This window comes from Lycium barbarum, chromosome 8, assembly GCF_019175385.1.
Source record: "Lycium barbarum isolate Lr01 chromosome 8, ASM1917538v2, whole genome shotgun sequence".
Classification (NCBI taxonomy): Eukaryota; Viridiplantae; Streptophyta; class Magnoliopsida; order Solanales; family Solanaceae; genus Lycium; species Lycium barbarum.
This window is the reverse complement of record NC_083344.1, coordinates 38949795-38971787: the sequence shown is the minus strand read 5'-3', so window position 1 is coordinate 38971787 and position 21993 is coordinate 38949795.

Below are 21993 nucleotides of genomic sequence, written 5' to 3'. Positions count from 1 at the left end.
TGATGGTCATGTGTTCTATTAATATAAGAAGACTTAGTCTTCAAGAACATTCAAGAAACTAAACAAAAGAGAAAGAGGGAGCTAAAGACTAAGGGGGTTTCGGCCACAACAAGGAGAAAGAGAGAAAATTTTAGTCCTTCAATCTTCATCCCAAAAATCTTCCCCTTCTTGGATTCTTAACAAGTGTAAGACGCTCTACAACGTGGTGTAATTAGTTTGGCGAGAAGGCAACGTTTGTGGCAAGTGAAAGTTGGAAGAAGAGGTAAGAATTCTATGATTTTATTATGTTATGGAAGATTATATATGTGTTGTGACGTGTGGAAATGAATGAAAGCGTGAAATTGTGTGTTGCGAATACATATGGAGTTAGCCGTGTAGGTGTGTGAGTAGGTGTAAGGCCGTGAGCCATGGTGTGGTCAAGGGAAGATGAATTAGATTTTGTTTAGCTCGCTAGTTGCGTCGTTGTGGCATTTATGACGTGAATGAATGTTTAACGAGTTGAATTGGCATTGAAAATGGTTGCGGGTTGTTATGGAAATTATATGATTTCTATATAGTGTTTATATAATTGTGAAGGTAAGAATTTAAAATGTGAATTAACGTTGTTGTTATTGAATTGGAAAGAAGATGATGCGGTTTAGTAGTTGTGTCGCATTTGTAGGAGTTTCGGATGGAATATGGAAATTTGCGGGAATAATTGAATTCACGTATATTGCTTGGAATGTTATTGAAATACGTTTGAATAACCTTGAATTAGTAGATGAACATGATAATGTTGATATTAGTTTTACATTGCAAAGTTTGAATGGAAGTTGTCGCCTTATGTAGAAAGGAAGAACGTTGATGTTAGAATCTATTTCGTTGTGAATTTTGATGTCGTTGGTATTGCTGGGTTGTTGTTGTTGATATTATGATCGAGCTGAGTCTCGGGGAGGTTGAATTTATAGGGGAAATGCTGCCGGAATTTCGGTAGACAAATATGAATCTAAATTGAATTCTTAAAAGTTCACAACTCACATTTGGCACTTATGACCAATTGCAGATTTTGGACGAGACGGAGTTTGATTTTGCGCGCGCATAAGCCGTGAGAAAGGTATGTAAGGCTACCCTATTCCTTCTTTTGGCATGTCCTAGGCATACTAGGTCGATACTTGAGCCTCGGGGGCAATTCTGTTCATAGAAATCCGAAATTGAATTTGAGCACTATTCATTCAATCTAATTGAACTATAAATCTCATGTTTTGGTTGGAAAGTAATCAAACGTCCGAAACTTTTGTAAATGTAATCAAATTGATTCGAAACTTCCTTGGATGACTCTATAGCCCTTAATATCTGAGGTTCATGTTCGCCACCTCGACTTGATCCGAGGTGGACCCACTATTCCCGAATCCTCCCCTATTGTTCTACTTGGCTTAATTCCGTGCGATTATTAAAGGAAACTCTTGGTTATTGTCCCGATTACCAAACGATGGTTGTCTTACTATTCCATTGTGTTTTTAATCTATATTTTGATATGTACACGTGATCCTATAAATTATATTTGGTCTGATCCGTAAGATATCCGGGAGTAATTCGCTTCTAAATTGCTAGCTAAAATGTTCCGAGTCTTCCTATGATTCTGAATTATATTGATAGAAGTATGCCTGACATGATCCACATTACGACATGATTGAGTAACGAAATAAGTATAAAGAATTTGTGTCGGAAAGAATATTATGAGTCATAATGTCTCCAAATTTCGTGAAGCATGTTGTAAAGAAGATTTTGTAAATACGACACCACGTATGATGTTTTCACCGAGGCTTGATATGTTATGATACGTACATATGATTCTGAAAGTTATTTGATTTAATCTGTATGAAGTTGGCGCGATATCTAAAGACCCATTGATATGTTCCTTAGTTGTTAATATAAAGAAGAAAATAAAATAAAATAAGTGATATAATTAATACCTTGATATGTAATGGTATGTGCGTATGAAGCTAAGTTGTACTTAATTTGATCTACACATCATCCGAAAGATATCTGATATGACTAACACTTTGGTTTTGCAAGAATTGATTTACGAAACATTTATGGAGCGTTCCGTACTTCGAACGCTCGTAACTTTCGTATACCAGTTCCGATTGACCCGAAGCTTGTTTCTGGACCTCCAGGTGCCGATAATGTGTTTGCATATAAGTATGTGTGTATCTCGGGTCTTGATTGTGTGCATGTGGTTTCGCTCTACTCTGTTCGTGCAAGCTTTGATTTGGATTTCACTGAGCCCGGGCCAGGATATGTTTTCGTGCGTACTTCTCTGCATTATTCACCGCGTCCCTCTCACTTGCGGACCGGGGCACGTATATGTACATGGTATGATTACGGGGAGGTGGCCAGGATGGCATATGATTACTCCATTCACCGCGTTCCGCAAAAGAGGGCTGGGGCACGTTATATGCATGCATGATACATGACATTGACATACATGAAATATGATTCACCGCGCCCCTCCCTAAGGGCCGGGGTACGTTACTTGCATATATGATACATGACATTGGCATATTTGATATATGATTCACCGCATCCCTTACCAAGGGCCGGGGCACGATACATGAACATTTGATATATGATGTTAACATATATGATTCAATTTTCCGCGCCCCTCACAAAGGGCCGGGGCATGTTATTTGATAAATACATATAAGAGATACGAACCCTGTCATGCACACCCTGAGTTTGGTAGGTGAGCTTTTGGTACACAAGATGATTCACGTAATTATTGTATTTTTTCTGGCCTCCGACAACGTCGTATAAATATATAGATGACTCGTGTGTGGAAGGTAAGCACTCTGGTATTTTGGATAGCATACTTGCTTTGGTACCGTTGTTCCGGTTATGTTTCTATTTTCTGTATTCCATGCTTTACATACTCAGTACATATTCCGTACTGACCCCCTTTCTACGGGGGCTGCGCTTTATGCCACGCAGGTACAGACGCTTACTGTGGAGGTCCGCCAGCCTAGGTACATAGTCTGCTTTTGGGAGTGCTCCTTTGTTCCGGAGCCCACCCTTTTGGTACAAATCCTTCAGTTGTACATATTGTTGTGTTTATGGCAATTCTGGGGTACGGCGGGGCCCTGTCTCGCCATATGATTCTGTTGTCTGTATTAGAGGCCTGTAGACATGTTTGTGGGTTGGGGTCTTTCTTTACGGATGTGTGTATATGTTGTGTTTGGGCGATCCCATTCGCCGCGGCGGCCGGTCCGCATATGTTTACATGTTGCCTTGTTGGCCGGTGTGGCCTTTGTTGGTATTTTCTGTGTGCAGGGTTATCTTGGATAGTCTGTAAAACAAAGGAAACTCTGCCAAAATTTTTCTGGAAATTACCTAAATTTGGAATATAGCCTTGTCGGCTTCTGCTATATACTTGAATGCGTTTGAAAAAACAATTTAGAGATAGCATTTGATAAATGTGTTTGGGTGCCCAGATCGGGCACTAGTCACGCCCTACGGGGTTGGGTCGTGACAGAAGTGGTATCAGAGCAGTTTTTCCTCGGAATGTCTACAGGCCTTGTCTAGTAGAGTCTTGTTTATCGGTGTGTTGTGCACCACATCTATAAACGGGAGGCTACAGGACATTTAGAGTGTTACCTTTCTTTGGATCTTAGATCGTGCCATAGAGCTGTGCTATTAGGGTGATTCTGTTCTGATCGGTTGTTGTGTTTTTCCGTGATGCCTCCGAAGAAGGCTACGGCTGCCCAGAAGGGTAAGGTGATGGTCGGAGAGACCAGTCAGGCGCAGCGAGTTACCCAGGCTCGTGTTCAGGATTTGCCCGAGGTTGTACCCCACTCAGAGGGATCTGCTACACCACCGGCGGAGCCTGGAGCAGGTCCATGAGCAGCTCCAGGGGTCCGAGTACCCGCACCCGAGCCTCCAGCTCCTCAGCCAGGGGAGGAGGACAGGACCTTGAGGGAGGCTGTGCAGTTATTGACCACACTGGTAGCGGGGCAGGCTCGCAGACGCGGGCGGAGAGATGAGGATGATGATGACAGGCGTGACAGCCTGAGGGTGCGAGAGTTCCTATTATGTGGCCCCCCAGAGTTTTTCGGGTCTAAGCCCGATGAGGACCCCCATGAATTTCTTCGGGGGATGCGGCGCTCACTAGATTTGGTCAGGGCTTCAGAGACTGAGTCTGTTGAGTTGGCTTCGCATAGACTACGGGATGTTGCTGCTCACTGGCATGAGTCCTGGGAGCTATCCAGGGGTGAGGGTGCTTCCCCAGCTACTTGGGACGAGTTCGTGGCTGCTTTTACCCGCCACCTTTTGCCACCAGAGTTACGGCGGGCGCGGGTTGATCGATTTTTGCATCTGCAGCAGAGGGGTCGGAGTGTTCGTGAGTATAATTTAGAGTTTGATTCTCTGGCCCGGTATGCACCTGCTATAGTAGCAGATATGACTGACCGGATGAACCGGTACGTGATGGGGTTAGACCGCTATTTGATTGATGGCTGCATGGCGGTGGCATTGCAGACAGACATGGATATCGCCCGGCTACAGGCCTATGCTCAGGGTATGGAGGACCGACACAGGGCTGATTATCCTAGTAGGGATCGAGATAGGAGGCCGCCCAAGAGGGCCAGGTCCATGGGATCCTCTGGGGAGTTTCAAGGCGGACAGCCTCAATAGTATGTCAGACAGTCTTCTCAGCCCGCGCAAAGTACGCCCCCACGGCCTACCGGTGGGATATTTGATAGTGTCAGATATTCAGGAGCTGGCCAGAGCTCTAGGGCTCCCGATTCGCAGGTAAGTGGCGGGCTCAGCCAGACTAGGTCACTTATGCCTCAGTGTTCCCAGTGCGGTAGACGCCATTTGGGAGAGTGTCGTCGCGCCACCGGTGCTTGTTTTACTTGCGGCCGTCAAGGCCATGTTATGAGAGAGTGCCCGTATAGGGGAGGTTCAGGTGGTTCAGCTCAGCCCATTGGGTCAGTTGCTGGCTCGTCTCTCCCTTCCGTAGCTATGGGCCCCACGGGGCAGGGTGTGCCGATACCAGCAGGACGCGGCAGAGGTCGTGGCGGAGCTCCCAGTTCCAGTGGTCCTTCAAACCGCTTGTATGCGTTGTCCAGCCGACAGGATCAGGAGGCACCACCAGATGCAGTTACAGGTATATTATTAACTTTCTTCCGAAATGAATATGTATTGATATATATTTCCCCCCTCGATTGCTAGTAAAACTGGGATGAGACCCGAATCGATAAAACCGTCTGTGGTAGTCATATGTACAGATGAAAGTGCTTGTTCAAAAAACAAAAGGAGGGCTAACCCGGTAGTTTCATAATAATAAACGATCCTCTCCAGATCGGAGTGGGACCCGCTACGAGAACCTTTCGGGAAGTGTTAAGACACCGACCTGCCGTAAAGTGCGTGACAAAGGTCGGGTGAGGCAGTCGACGCGATTATACCAGCACTAATGCATCAAAATGCCCGGAAGTTTCGGGGTTAAGCATGCTAGGGGCGGAGCAATTTTGGGATGGGTGACACCCTGGGAAGTACACCAAAATTTTCGTAAATGTAAATATAAAAGGTAGATGGGAAACCAGGGGTAACCTAAAAGAAATAAGAATGTACCAAATGGTTAGGAACCCTAGATAGATCGGGTAGACCAAAGCAGACTCGGTCGGTGAAGAAGAAGGAAACATAATACAGTTCTGGAACTAGGGTAAGTCTGAATAGGCGTTTGGAAGTGTTTGGTGAGTAAATGGAAGAAAAGTAGATACCAATTATAATGCTTGAAAAGTTATGAAGGGAGGAAAGAGACTTCCCCGAAGTATTACACGACCCCCCCTAAGGTTAATTGAACATTCGAGGACGAATGTCCTAAAGGGGGGGAGGATGTTATATCCCGTATTTTCGCGCATTCTGGAAAATTTGAAATAACTTTGATTTGTAAGGAATAAGGTTGTATGTTGATTTGAATTAATATATGTGTGTGTTGTCTATGGAAAATATTATTGTGGAAATGTTGAAGAAGGCCGAGGGCGAAATTGGAATTTCGCAAAATTTGTTTCGGGAATTATAAAATGAGATTTTTAACAAGTTGGGATCAACAAATTAAAAACAAAATTGAGGCCCAAAACCATGGGGGTGGCCGGCCATGATCCATAAGTTGGCCCAAATCCATGAACTAATTAGTCATGTGATGGTCATGTGTTCTATTAATATAAGAAGACTTAGTCTTCAAGAACATTCAAGAAACTAAACAGAAGAGAAAGAGGGAGCTAAAGACTAAGGGGGTTTCGGCCACAACAAGGAGAAAGAGAGAAAATTTTAGTCCTTCAATCTTCATCCCAAAAATCTTCCTCTTCTTGGATTCTTAACAAGTGTAAGACGCTCTACAACGTGGTGTAATTAGTTTGGCGAGAAGGCAACGTTTGTGGCAAGTGAAAGTTGGAAGAAGAGGTAAGAATTCTATGATTTTATTATGTTATGGAAGATTATATATGTGTTGTGACGTGTGGAAATGAATGCAAGCGTGAAATTGTGTGTTGCGAATATATATGGAGGTAGCCGTGTAGGTGTGTGAGTAGGTGTAAGACCGTGAGCCATGGTGTGGTCAAGGGAAGATGAATTAGATTTTGTTTAGCTCGCTAGTTGCGTCGTTGTGGCATTTATGACGTGAATGAATGTTTAACGAGTTGAATTGGCATTGAAAATGGTTGCGGGTTGTTATGGAAATTATATGATTTCTATATAGTTTTTATATAATTGTGAAGGTAAGAATTTAAAATGTGAATTAACGTTGTTGTTATTGAATTGGAAAGAAGATGATGCGGTTTAGTAGTTGTGTCGCATTTGTAGGAGTTTCGGATGTAATATGGAAATTTGCGGGAATAATTGAATTCACGTATATTGCTTGGAATGTTATTGAAATACGTTTGAATAACCTTGAATTAGTAGATGAACATGATAATGTTGATATTAGTTTGACATTGCAAAGTTTGAATGGAAGTTGTCGCCTTATGTAGAAAGGAAGAACGTTGATGTTAGAATCTATTTCGTTGTGAATTTTGATGTCGTTGGTATTGCTGGGTTGTTGTTGTTGATATTATGATCGAGTAGAGTCTCAGGGAGGTTGAATTTATAGGGGAAATGCTGCCGGAATTTCTGTAGACAAATATGAATCTAAATTGAATTCTTAAAAGTTCACAACTCACATTTGGCACTTATGACCAATTGCAGATTTTGGACGAAACGGAGTTTGATTTTGCGCGCGCATAAGCCGCGAGAAAGGTATGCAGGGCTACCCTATTCCTTCTTTTCGCATGTCCTAGGCATACTAGGTCGATACTTGAGCCTCGGGGGCAATTCTGTTCATAGAAATCCGAAATTGAATTTGAGCACTATTCATTCAATCTAATTGAACTATAAATCTCATGTTTTGGTTGGAAAGTAATCAAACGTCCGAAACTTTTGTAAATGTAATCAAATCGATTCGAAACTTCCTTGGATGACTCTATAGCCCTTAATATCCGAGGTTCATGTTCGCCACCTCGACATGATCCGAGGTGGACCCACTATTCCCGAATCCTCCCCTATTGTTCTACTTGGCTTAATTCCGTGCGATTATTAAAGGAAACTCTTGGTTGTTGTCCCGATTACCAAACGATGGTTGTCTTACTATTCTATTGAGTTTTTAATCTATATTTTGATATGTACAAGCGATCCTATAAATTATATTTGGTCTGATCCGTAAGATATCTGGGAGTAATTTGCTTCTAAAGTGCTAGCTAAAATGTTCCGAGTCTTCCTATGATTCTGAATTATATTGATAGAAGTATTCCTGACATGATCCACCTTACGACATGATTGAGTAACGAAATAAGTATAAAGAATTTGTGTCGGAAAGAATATTATGAGTCATAATGTCTCCAACTTTCGTGAAGCATGTTGTAAAGAAGATTTTGTAAATACGACACCACGTATGATGTTTTCACCGAGGCTTGATATGTTATGATACGTACATATGATTCCGAAAGTTATTTGATTTAATTTGTATGAAGTTGGCGCGATATCTAAAGACCCCTTGATATGTTCCTTAGTTGTTAATAAAAAGAAGAAAATAAAATAAAAAAGTGATATAATTAATACCTTGATATGTAATGGTATGTGCGTATGAAGCTAAGTTGTACTTAATTTGATCTATACATCATCCGAAAGATATCTGATATGACTAACACTTTGGTTTTGCAAGAATTGATTTACGAAACATTTATGGAGCGTTCCGTACTTCGAACGCTCGTAACTTTCGTATACCAGTTCCGATTGACCCGAAGCTTGTTTCTGGACCTCCAGGTGCCGATAATGTGTTTGCATATAAGTATGTGTGTATCTCGGGTCTTGATTGTGTGCATGTGGTTTCGCTCTACTCTGTTCGTGCAAGCTTTGATTTGGATTTCACTGAGCCCGGGCCAGGATATGTTCTCGTGCGTACTTCTCTGCATTATTCACCGCGTCCCTCTCACTTGCGGACCGGGGCACATATATGTACATGGTATGATTACGGGGAGGTGGCCAGGATGGCATATGATGACTCCATTCACCGCGTTCCGCAAAAGAGGGCTGGGGCACGTTATATGCATGCATGATACATGACATTGACATACATGAAATATGATTCACCGCGCCCCTCCCTAAGGGCCGGGGTACGTTACTTGCATATATGATACATGACATTGGCATGTTTGATATATGATTCACCGCGTCCCTTACCAAGGGTCGGGGCACGATACATGAACATTTGATATATGATGTTAACATATATGATTCCATTTTCCGCGCCCCTCACAAAGGGCCGGGGCATGTTATTTCATAAATACATATAAGAGATACGAACCCTGTCATGCACACCCTGAGTTTGGTAGGTGAGCTTTTGGTACACAAGATGATTCACGTAATTATTGTATTTTTTCTGGCCTCCGACAACTTCGTATAAATATATAGATGACTCGTGTGTGGAAGGTAAGCACTCTGGTATTTTGGATAGCATACTTGCTTTGGTACCGTTGTTCCGGTTATGTTTCTATTTTCTGTATTCCATGCTTTACATACTCAGTACATATTCCGTACTGACCCCCTTTCTACGGGGGCTGCGCTTTATGCCACGCAGGTACAAATGCTTACTGTGGAGGTCCGCCAGCCTAGGTACATAGTATGCTTTTGGGAGTGCTCCTTTGTTCCGGAGCCCACCCTTTTGGTACAGATCCTTCAGTTGTACATATTGTTGTGTTTATGGCTATTCTGGGGTACGGCGGGGCCCTGTCTCACCTAGTGCTTAATTTGATATTTTACTTCTGAATTTCCTGTTTTGACAATTTGGGCCCCATTTCCCCAAATTCTAGGGTTGGATTTGACCTAAATTGAATGGTTGCAATATTAGTATCGTTCTTTATAATTTCTACTATAGATTTCTAATATCCCTAGACTTCTTTGATCTTGAGGCTCAGCGGAAGAGGAAGGCGATAGAGTGATTTGTTTGTGTTATTGTTAGGCCATCCAGGTAGGTTATGGCTTACCTTTGGTGAGACTTCGTATAGCCAAGCATATATTTAGATTATATCGTCGGAGAAAGCATGTGAACCTTCGGGTATGAAGTTGGGTTGGATATCGTCTTAGGTTGGACCCTGTTGTGTGTTTAGGACTAGCCATCTCGTGGCTGATAGTCGTTTCAGCATTATCTTCGAGTTTCCAAGGTGAGCATGGTCGTTCGCTGCCTTGAAGACTTTTCTGTCATTTATGTCTTATTCCTATTCACAGACATAGACAGTTTTATGTATTATTATTCCAGACATGTATTTATTCCTTTTAGATGCTCTTCTATTACTTAGACTGGACCCTGGGGGTATTTTTATTATTTCGCACTATTTCTATTATATAATATTGTGAGACTTACATAGTTGTTCTTTTCCGTTTGATCAATTATTTATTCGTGTCTTTATTTATCATTGGGTTGAGGGTTCGCTTATCGAGATCAGGAATGTAAGTGCCCGCATGACTTAAGTCAAAATAGGTCGTGACAGGGACTAGCATACGTGGAGCTAGTGCAATCGGCCTTGGCTAAGATAAGTTGATGGGATTACTTAGAGTTACTCTGATAAGCAAGGATTTTTTCAAGCAAAAAGAAATCATGACCGGATTTGTGGCACGTGTCTATGGGTTTCTAAGGAATCGTGGTGCGAGGAACGACATAGAAGATGTGAAAGAAAGATTAGATGAATCAGAATATCTTACCGGTCCAGGGTGGATTATTTTTTGTGGTTATACCAGGGGATTGTGCTAATTGGGGAATGTTTATGGGACCTATCGATCGCGTACAAAAGTGTGGTTATATCAAATTAGAGGATTCAAGCAAAGACAGTTCTTATATTCGGGAATCAGTTGTGTAAGAAATTTCGAGTATGGAAAATATAGAAATTTGGATTTTTGAGCTAAGATAAAGTAAGTTTGGGTTAATAAGATGAAGGAACAATGCTATCACTGAAATTCTTGCCTGTGGTGGTCTCTATGTGGGTTTAAAAGAAGATTCCTCGTTTATTGTCAGCTTCGTACTCTCTTTGTTCGTTCGAGGATGAATGATTGTCTAATTGGTATCTGATGTAATGACCCGTTTGGTTGTTATTCCATTTTTTACCCATTTACCCTCGTTGACCCTTTCCCGAGTCTTATTAGTATGATTTTGACCCGCGAGGATAGGCAACATGGTTCCCGAGGTCATCGGGTGAGTTCTAGTAGGATTTGTGGAATCTATACCCTTAAAGTGAAAAACCTTTGATCAATAGTTGACTTTTGGGTAAATGTGCCTGTAATCTAATTTCGATAGTTCCATTAGTTCCGAAATGTGATTTATGACTTAGTGGAGTCATTAGTTTGGTTCCCGAAGGGTTTGGGTGTGATTTGAGTCATCGGTGAAGAAACTAGTTAAGTTAAAGAGTTAGCGTTGACCACGGTCTCCATCGGGTCAAGGTGACCCCATGTCGATGTTTTGGAAGTTCCAACAAGTTCGGATGATGATTTTGGACTCATCCACAAGTTTTGGTGAGATTTCGACGAGTTTTTGATGGATGTGGATTGTGTCACACTCCTATTCGATGTTTCGCCGTAGTTTCTTTGGCCATAAAGGATACCATATTGATCAAACAACCTTTGTTTTATGTATCGATTGAACCATTAGATCCGTATCGTAATTATGAAGCCATGGCAAAAAGAATCGTCGCATTTCGCCTTCATATGAGGGAGTTATGGTCATTGTTGTGCGGACAGCTATTGCTGTACCTTGTGGGTCGCCGTGGCAGATTTCTAGGCGCTGTGACGGGCCCGTCTGCCTTTGCAAAAATATATGTGTATTAAAAATCAGATTGTGTTCATTTCGTATTTGGAGCATATCTTGAGTTCTAGAGCTCTGTTTGGGTGATTTTTAAAAAGTTGTTCTCGTCTCAACGAGAGGGTAAGTCTAGAACTTTTATTTTTATGTTTCCTCAAGTTTATTTTCATTTGTTATTGATTTTATCCTAGTTTGATTGGGGAAAATAGGGGTTTTGAACCCAAAATTTGAAAAATGGTAAATCATGGTTTTGAAGATCAAGATAGATTTTTAGTGGGGTTTCTGGATCTAGACTAACTAAGCTATGGGTAAACTACAAAAATTCCTGTTTTGCCTTTGCGAGCTCGGGGTTACCTTTTTGGAGTTCGTTTTGGATTTTGAATTAAAGTATAGCAATATGGCTATCATTGGACTTATCTAGACTAGTAGGGTACTATTTTGACTATATTGAACCCGATCATTCGATGAAATTATAGTTTTGCCCTTGTGGCTCGTGTTTGGCTATTTTGGGTCAATTTTTGGGTTTTGGGTAAAACTATGGCATTATGGGTATCCTTAGATTCGTATTCTAACGTAGAATTCGTACTTGATATACGTTAATCATTTCGAGGCTCTTTGAAGAAGAAAGGCAAGGCTCAAGTAGATTATTTCGTGGCACCTGTTCGGCATCGAGGTAGGTTACGGCTTACTTTAGTTAGACTTTGATTAGTGAAATGCATATGTACTAGAATTGACTGGATAAAGAATGGTTAGGTCTTCAGACACGATGTTGGGTTGGATATAGTCTTAGGTTCGTATTGACTTCTGATTATGTAGGCTTGTCGCCGTTACTTTATGTATTGAACCATGAGGTGTAATTGTTGTGTTTTGGAAGGAAAGGGTTGATATAGATTCTTCGTGTTGATTGAGAAGGTTTGTATGATTCATTCCATAGTTGAGCTGATTTATCTAAGTCTTGAAATGGCTTATGGCGTTGTGACATGTACTTTCATTGGCAATTGATTTCATTAATTTACCATGCTTACATTTGAGTTGGTGTTTCATATTGGGGTTCTAGACTCGAACCATATCTTGAGACTCATCTTGCATACATCTATAGATAAGGCAGATTTGACAAGACGTGAGGATGTGGCCTAGTTGTGAACTCGTTATCTAAGGTCTGTTTAGGAGCGAGCGATACATGGACACTATGGGTCCCTCGGGGGTCATGACTAATGTGCGAACAATGCCTGTGTACATGTTGCTTGCATTGGCCACTACATCTCATTCCATCACTTACATTCATTGCATTGCATATGTTATCATCTATTGATTTTGTTGTGATAGTATTATGTTAGTTCGAGAGTTATTGAGACTTGAAAGAATGGTGGTTTAGAAGCTTCACCTTAGGCTATGATTCGGTTGGTGATATTTTATAACTTGAGTGATTATTATGTGCCTATCTGCTTATCTTGTTGATTTTATGCTTATATGTGTGAACTAATCTTAGTCGGCCTATGATGCTTACTCAGTACGTGTTGTTTGTATTGATGCTACCTTGCTACACCCCTTTTCTGGGTGTAGGGTTTGAGACAGGATCCACGCCAGGCCCTCGTGAGTGGTCCCTGAGGCATTTCCATTGGAGACTTATAAGCCATTGCCAGATCTACAGCCCGAGTTACCATTCTTCATTGTATCTATCTTTTACTTTCCGGATAGTATTTTTTATCATGATATAAGTTTGTATGGCAAGATTCAGACATTTGTACTTATTGATTTAGACTTGCGTATTGAGTAGTAGCTCTTGTACTGATATAGACCAGATCCTTGGGGTGTCACTTGTACTTCCACACTTAGTAATTATATATGATATTGAGATTGCATTAATTACTTCGTATCCACATGTGATAACTAAAAATGGTTAAATAAAGGGAAAGGTTCGCCTACCAGGTGGTATGGAGTAGGTGCCCGCACGATTCGCAATTTGGGTTGTGACACTTAAGCATCAATGAAACTTGATACCTTTTGAGTATACTGAGTGTATAGGGGCACGTATATGATATGTATATTTCAAGCATGCAAAGGGAATATCAGGGTATATTATTATCTATTTAGTCTACTATGTGCGAATGAATGACTTGAGAATAGATCTATCCCCATTCCCTTCCTTTCAAAACTGATATATAAGATATTCCTTGAGATATACGTGTATAAGCCTATACATATGCTTCGGTGTGTAAAAGTTTCATATCGTGTATATTTAGAGTATATTATGGTAGGCAGGCCACTGTGTTGACTTTACTTGGGCCTAAAAACCACTTCACACTTCTTCTTCTTCCTCTTCTTTTAACTTGTGGTTCACGTAAATGTGTTGGGCCAGAAGCCCACGAGGCGATCTTGTTCGGGCATGTTGTTGTTATCATTTGTTGTTGGGTTTATGAGAGCATGCCAAGTCACACGTCGTCATTAATCTTGTATTTGTATGCAACAGTTGCTCTTTTGCTTTTCTCTGAACTAATAAAGTGGTACTCATTTTGCTTCTTTATTTTTGTGTCGATGTGAGCTCTTGGGGAAGATCAACCTGTTAACCCTAGAGTAACTTTTATCCTTTGAGCGATGACCCTTCCACTCGGCACCGTTGGATCACTAAGGCCTACTTTTGTCCCTGCTTGACAGTGGGTCTTGCAGTCAAGCTCCCTTCTGCCTTTGCACTCGAGGGCCAATCTCCGTCCGGCCCGAGGAAACCTTTGCACGCCTCCGTTACCACACTAAGTGTAGATACTTTCTAGCCACTATTTTCCTTCTCCCTTCTTCTTGGCATGACATCCATCGCATAGGCCTACTTGGCTGAATTTTTTCCTATCCACCGATTCGTTGGGCAAAAGGCCCAACACTCCACATTATCAAGTCCAACCGCATAAATTGAAGGCCCAACCATGGTGAAAATGGTTTAACTGGTGGGCTTGGTAGGCCCACCAGTCCATTATGCTTTTATTTTATATTGTGTATGTTTTTTGTAAACACGCTTTGTAAAGTATTGAAACCCATGGAAGGAACCTAGTTGAAAATAGGCAAGCGATGCGTGATATCGTTAGAACAGATAGGAATCCAAACCATTTCAAAATCGGACCCGACGAAAGATAAAGAAATAACGTTCTTTCAAAAATGTGACAAAGAAAATATAATATTGTGTTGTCTTATAAAACGGAAAAACAGTGAAGTATTGTACTATTTTAAAGATCAACTTTATTAACTTGGAAATTTTGGGGAGAAAACTGTTATATCCCGTATTTTCGAACGTCAGATTATTTGTAAGCTGAGGTGGGGCCCACACGTCAAGATTTTTTTTTTTGGAACATTTGACAAGTTATATGAATCGCATATGTAAAATTAAACACAACTCGTGAAGGGCCCTTGGGCCAAATCAAAGTGGAAGCCCTCCAAACGAATATTTTGAAGAAAACGTTTTCGGGTGACTTGACTTCGAGGGGCAAAAACGGTATTATACGTTTGGAATTGGGAAAAATACCCAGAAATAGAAGTTGTAGGTAATTGAATTAGCTTTCCAACCATAAGTCGTGGGTTCCCAGGAGACATCGATACAAGGAGATATGGACGTTTTAAGGTCGAAAAGTCAGTGGGCTAGGCCCAACTCGTTACCAACCGGGTTGGCCCAAAAAAAATAATAATAAGAGAAGAGGCCCAAATTTGAGGGGGGTGGCCGGCCAAGAGGCCTTGGCCCAAGCCCACAAATCAATCATGTGATTAATTATATAGAAGGCACTTATCATCTTCAAGAAGCTTCAAGAAATCAAAACAAAAACAAGAGCAAAAGAGAAAGAGAGGCTCACGGCCAAAAAGGAAAAAAAATAAAAAAATTCCAAGCCTTCAACTTTGATTCAAGAATTATAAATTCCTTGTATTCCTACTAAGTTCAAGATTCTCTACAAAGTGGTATAATTATCTTGGCAAGAAAGTGACTTTGGTGGCAAGGAGAACTTATTGGAAAAAGGTAAGGATCTTATGTTTCTTTTATGTTATGGAAGAATTATATATGTTATAGTATGTAGAAATGAATGAAAAGTATGAAAATTTGTTGTAAGGTTGTTGTAGGAAAATATGCAACTTTATTGTAGTTTATGTAAATATGGAAATGAAAGTGGTAAGGTGCAAATTATGAATATTGTTGATGAAATTGGAAGGTGAAAATATGTTATGAATATGTATGTTGAAGATTGGAAGTTTCGGATGAATTATGGTTTTGGTGGAAAATTTGTATATTTTGTGAATATCTTGTAGAAATGATATGAAATGCTTCCGAATAGTATTGTGATGATCTTGGTTGGTAATGAATATGAGAATGTTGGTATTGATTCGAAAATGCGAAGTTGGAAGGAAAGCTATTGCATTATGTTGGAAAGAAGACTAGTTATGCTATATTGTGTTTTATAATGATTGTTGGTGTTGTTGGTATTGTTGTTGGTTTGGTTGCTGATATTTTGAGCCGAGTTATAGTCTCGGGGATGCTATATTATAGGGGAAATGCTGCCCAAATTTTTGTAGACTAGTAATGAACTAAAGATTCAAATGCTAAAAGTCTTACTATTGACAATTGGTAAATATGACCATTTGTAGATTTTGGGCGAAACGGGAATTGAATCTGGGCGAGCGTAAGGCGCAACTAAGGTATGTGAAGCTACCCCTTTTCTTCTCTTGGCATGTCCTAGGTGTACTAGATTCGGATTTGAGCCTCGTAGGTTATTCTGCTCATAGAAAAGCGAGTCTGAATTTTGGTACTATTCATTCAGCACAATTGAATTATAGTCGTTAAGTTTTGTTGGAAAACTGTTCAAACATCCATAACCCGTACAGACGTGATCGGCTCGCCTTGAAACCTTCATGGATGACTCCATACAGTCCAATGCTTGTAATTTATATCCGCCACCTCGACTTGACCCGAGATGGGCCCACAAGTTCTGAAACTTCCTTTATTTGTCGCACTTGAGCTATTCTTGTATGATATAAAAGTAAGTATTCTGATATTCTGAATAAGCTACTTACCTTCTGTATTTTTCCTGATATACGATTCTTGTGTGATGCATGATTCTGGCATGTGTGATTTATGTTTGGAAAGTAATAAAGTTGGCAATTATATTATTGTGCGCACTATGTGATATTGACCGCTGGACCCCTGACCGCGGTGTGTGAGACATTGACCACTGGACTCCTGACCGCGGTATGCCGCATTTGTGATGTTGACCGCTGGACCCCTGACCGCGGTATCTGCGACATTGACCGCTGGACCCCTGACCGCGGTATGTCGGGTTTGGGATGCTAACCACTGGACACTTGGTCGCGGTATGTGTGATAGTGACCGCTGGACTTTTGGCCGCGGTAATTGTGTGTTTGATTTTCTGTGTGTATGAGACGGAAATGTTTTTCAAAGGAAAGCAAAGTATTTTGGCATTTTGATTGCCGTATTTGTCTTCCGGAACCTTTTATGTATGATTTGTACGTCAGATGCAACACTTTGGTATTCTGGCTATTGTGCTCACCATCTGTACATTTTACTTCGGTTATGTCTTCGTTTTCTGTACTTCATGCTTTGCATATTCAGTACATCTTTCGTACTTGTCACGACCCAACCCCGTAGGCCGCGACTAGTGTCCGTGCTGGACACCTGAACGTACCCAATAACCCAAACCAGCATATAAGCAGAATATTTAAATGTAAAAGTCAATTGGCGTTATTAATTATCACAGATTAACGGATAAAGCACAAGGAAGCCGATCAGGCTGTCACAGATCATACCAACCCAAATCATATGCAGAACCCACATGTATGTCTACAGACCTCTACAGAACACATCAGAATCATAAGGCGGGACAGGGCCCCGTCATACCCCTGAACAACATACAAATGTACCATAGCAAGGACTATACCAAACATAGGCTCCGAACAATAGAGCACTCCAAGATGGCAAAATATAGTCCTAAACATGCGGATCAGCAAATCTGTAGTCTGTACCTGCGCGGCATGAAAACGCAGCCCCCGAAGAAAGGGGGTCAGTACGAAATATGTACTGAGTATGTAAAGCATGGAACGTAGTAAACAAAGTCATAATCGAAGCAGAAGATACAGAAAATGAACGGAATATCCAGATTAGCAAAGATGCTGATCATAAAGCATAAATAGTATTTGCAGAAAACGTATGTCATACCTGGTCCCACTACGGGACAAAATCATAACCGAAACAGAACGTACAGAAAAGTGAGTGTGATATCCAGAGTATCAAATGCATATTTTCAAAACATGAAGAGTGTGTACATAAACATATGCCATATCATATCCGGCCCCTGCCAAGGGACTCGGCAGACAGAACGTGGCCACCCCCCGACGCTGGTGCCACAACACATAAGGATCAGAAAAGGGGGATAACCCCGTAACATAGCATAACATATCAAATGGCCATATCAGATCATATCATATCATGTCAGAATAGTGTACATGGCACAGCATACTCCAAAACCCATGTACATATATACCTGCCACCTCACATCGAGGCACGGCGAACAATGCAGTGGAAGACACTTGAGAACATATCCTGGCCCGGGCTTAGTGTGGGAAACATTGAGGCATCCACGAATGGAGTAGTGAGAAACTAAATGCAATAAAATACCATGTATACTTCCAGAGACTCAATGAGGCATATCGAGTGACAAGTCAAAACAATGAAATCGGACAGAATCATAGTAAGTAAACTTCAGATGTCATAATGGGTTACGGAGGCATAATCTTGCTGAGATCGTTTCCAAGATCCAAAACAGTTTATAAGACTTAACGGAGTATTTAAAATAATTCTTTAGATAATAGTTAGAGGAGTAGTTAAGACATTTCCTTTAAAGCAGCTCGAAGACAAGTCATAAATACAAAAGGGGTAAAATCGGAAATAGTGGGCCCACCTCGGGACAAACGAAGCGGTGGGCTCAAATTACGTATTTTAAGCTTGTGGGGTCACCTATAGAGGTACTAGGGACATTTCATAACTTTCTAAACAATTTGTGAAAGTTTGCCTAATTCTTCCAACAAAGCATACCTAAAAGGTTCAATTCTATTGAATGAAAAAGTGACAATTTCAAATGCGGATTCCGATGGAAAGAATATATTCCGAGGCTCAAATCCGATCCTAGTACACCTAGGACATGCCAAAAGAAGAATAGGGATAGCTTTACATACCTTATATGCTCTTTACGCCTTTCCAAATTCAATTCCCGTTTCGCCCAAAATCTGCAATTGGTCACATTTACCAATTCTCAATTTCCAATCTTTAAGTATTCAATCTTTATTCATAATTGCCTACAGAAATTTGGGCAGCATCTCCCCTATACATATATCATCCCCGAGAATTTAACTCGGCCAAAACAATCAACAACAACACCAACAACGACAACAATCAATATAGGACACAATATAACACAACTAGTCTTCTTTCCGACATAATGCAAGAACTTTCATTCCGACTTCCCATTTCCAAACCAATCTCAATGTTTTCATATTCATTATTAATCTAGATTATCACAATATAATTTGGAAGCATTTCATATCATTTCCACAAAATATTCACAAGATATACAAAATATACAAACTTTCTACCAAAGTCATAATTCATCAAAAACTTCTAATATTCAACCTACATATCCATAACATATTTCCATCTTCCAATTTCATCAACCATAATCATAATTCACATCTTAACAACTTCATTTCCATAATATCACAAAATCATTCTAAAGTGACATAATCTTCTACATTCCAACTTCAACCAAAATTCATTCAACTTTCATTCCCAATATAATTTTCACCATAACCACAACTAGAATACAACATAAAATTCAACTCATATATGTATACAACATACATACACTCACGGCTACATAGATATATATATATATACACTTTGTAAACTTCCATATTTCCATAGTTTCTACTCATTTCCATATACTACAACACAAACAAACCTTCATAACATAATAAAAAGGTATGAATTCCTACCTTTTTCTCCAATCTTCTTCACTTGTCCAAAGTGTGAGATTGATGAAACTAATGCTCAATCTTCCAAAACAACTACACCAAGTTGTAGAGGGACCTTGAATTAGTAGGAATTCAACAAAAAAATAATTTTAGAGTCAAGATTTTTTTGAGGGTGACTTTTCTATGGCCAACCCGAAATGGCTCTTATGTTTGCTCTTGGTTTTTCTTCTCTCTTCTTTCTTTGTTTCTTGAAACTTCTATTAGATAGTGACCATTTATAATTAATTAGCACATGGAAATATTCATTAAAACTATGGGTTGGGCCTCACTTGGCCGGCCACCCCTTAAACATTGGGCCTAAATTTTCATTTTATTTTTTTGGGTCAACTCGGTTGATCCCGAGTTGGGCCTAGCCCACTGACCTTTCGACCTTAAAACGTTCATATCTCCTTGTACCGACATCACCTAGGAACCCACGACCTATGGATAGAAAGCTAATTCAATTATCTACAACTTCTATTTCATGGTATCTTTCCAAATTTCAAACTTATAATACCGTTTGTGCCCCTCAAAGTCAGGTCACCCGAAAACGTTTTCTTAAAAATATTCGTTTGGAGGGCTTCCACTTTGATTTGGCCCAAGGGTACTTCATGAGTTGTGTTTAACTTTACATATGTGATTCATATGACTTTTCAGATGTTCCAAAAAAAAATCTCGGTGTGTGGACCCCACCCCAGCAAATAATCTGACATTCAAAAATACGGGATATAACATTCTCCCCCCCTTTAGAACATTCGTCCTCGAATGTTAAATTAGCCTTATAGGTCTTACAAACACTCCGGGGGAGTTTCTTCTTATGAGTAGCACACATGAATTATTTACCAATTAATATAACAAGTTTAGAGATTTAGATCACCTGTAGGTGTAGAGAACAAGTGAGGGTACTTTTTCTTCATTTCATCCTCTGCTCCCCAGGTCGTTCCTTCTTTATTATTGTTTCGCCATAAGACTTTAACAGAGGGTATATCTTCGGTACGCGGGCTCCTCACCTGACGATCCAGAATAGCTACAGGTTGCTCTTCTTAAGAAAATTTCTCCATCACCTGAATATCATTCACTAGAAATGTTCTGGAGGGATCACCAACACATTTGCGGAGCATGGACACATGAAATACCGGATGTATCGCTTTCAAATCAGATGGCAGATCTGGCTCATAGGCGACATTCCCAATCTTTCGAATAATCTGATAAGGTCCGATATATTGCAGACGGAGCTTACCCTTTTTGTCGCATCGCACCACGCCTTTTATAGACGATACTCTCAAAAATACACAATCACTGACCTGGAACTCCAAGGGTCGACGTCGTTTATCAGCGTATGATTTCTGTCGACTCTGAGTTGCTAATAGTCCCTCTCGGATATGTTTCATCTTATCAACCGCCTGTTGGATCATACCTGGGCCTATTAGTTCTGTTTCGCCAATATCAAACCAGCCGTTCGGTGACCTGCATTCTCTGCCAAACAAAGACTCATAAAGAGCCATCTGGATGCTAGACTGGTAGCTGTTATTATAAGCCAACTCAATCAACGGCAGATGACTATCCCAGCTACCTCTGAAATCAATAACATAGGCTCGCAACATATCTTCTAGCGTTTATATAGTGCACTCGGCCTGTCCGTCGCTCTGGGGATGGAATGCTATGCTCAGACTCACTTTAGTCCCTAATCTTTCCTGAAAAGATCTCCAGAAATTTGCCATAAAATGGGCACCTCCGTCAGTGGTAATAGATGTAGGAACTCCGTGGAGTTGCACTATTTCTTTAATATATAGTCTGACATAATCCTCCGCTGAGTAAGTGGTTTTGACGGGAAGAAAGTGGGTTGATTCTTTGTCGGCCTATCCACAATAATCCAAATAGAGTCATACTTCCGCGGAGTGCGAGGCAACCCTGTAATGAAGTCCACTTGGCTTCTGATGTTCAATTTTAACCTGCTGGCAATTCGGGCACTGGGCAACGAACTCTGCGATGTCCTGTTTCATGCCATTCCACAGTATAAGCATATAAGTTCATGGTACATTTTAGTGGATTCAGGATAACAGAATACCGAACATTATGCGTTTCGCCCATAATTGGCCGTCGCAGCCCTGCAACGTCAAGCACACATAATCTGCCTCTGTATAATAATACCCCATCAGGTGAGATCTCAACTGGGTCCCTTTCTTATCAAGGGTTGTATCTTTGTACCATACCAAAATAGAATCCTCGAACTGACGCTGTTTTACCTCTTCCCTAATCAACGATTCAGCAACTTCTCGGACAAAATCCCAATATCTCTAGAATCGACCAAACGGACTCCAAGGCTAGCTAACTGATGAATTTTACAAGCCAATTCATTCTTTCTGGATACACGCCGGTCAAACCGCCCATAGATTTGCGATTAAGTGCGTCTGCCACAACGTTAGCTTCCCTTCAGCAACTGGGACTACATTCACAAGTACCGGTCCACTGAGATTTCACTGCCTTCTGAATTAGCTTCATTAATAGTGTCGTAGCAGAAATAAATTTCTCTACAAATCTTCTGTAATATCTGACCAATCCCAGAGAACTGCGTATTTCAGTCGATG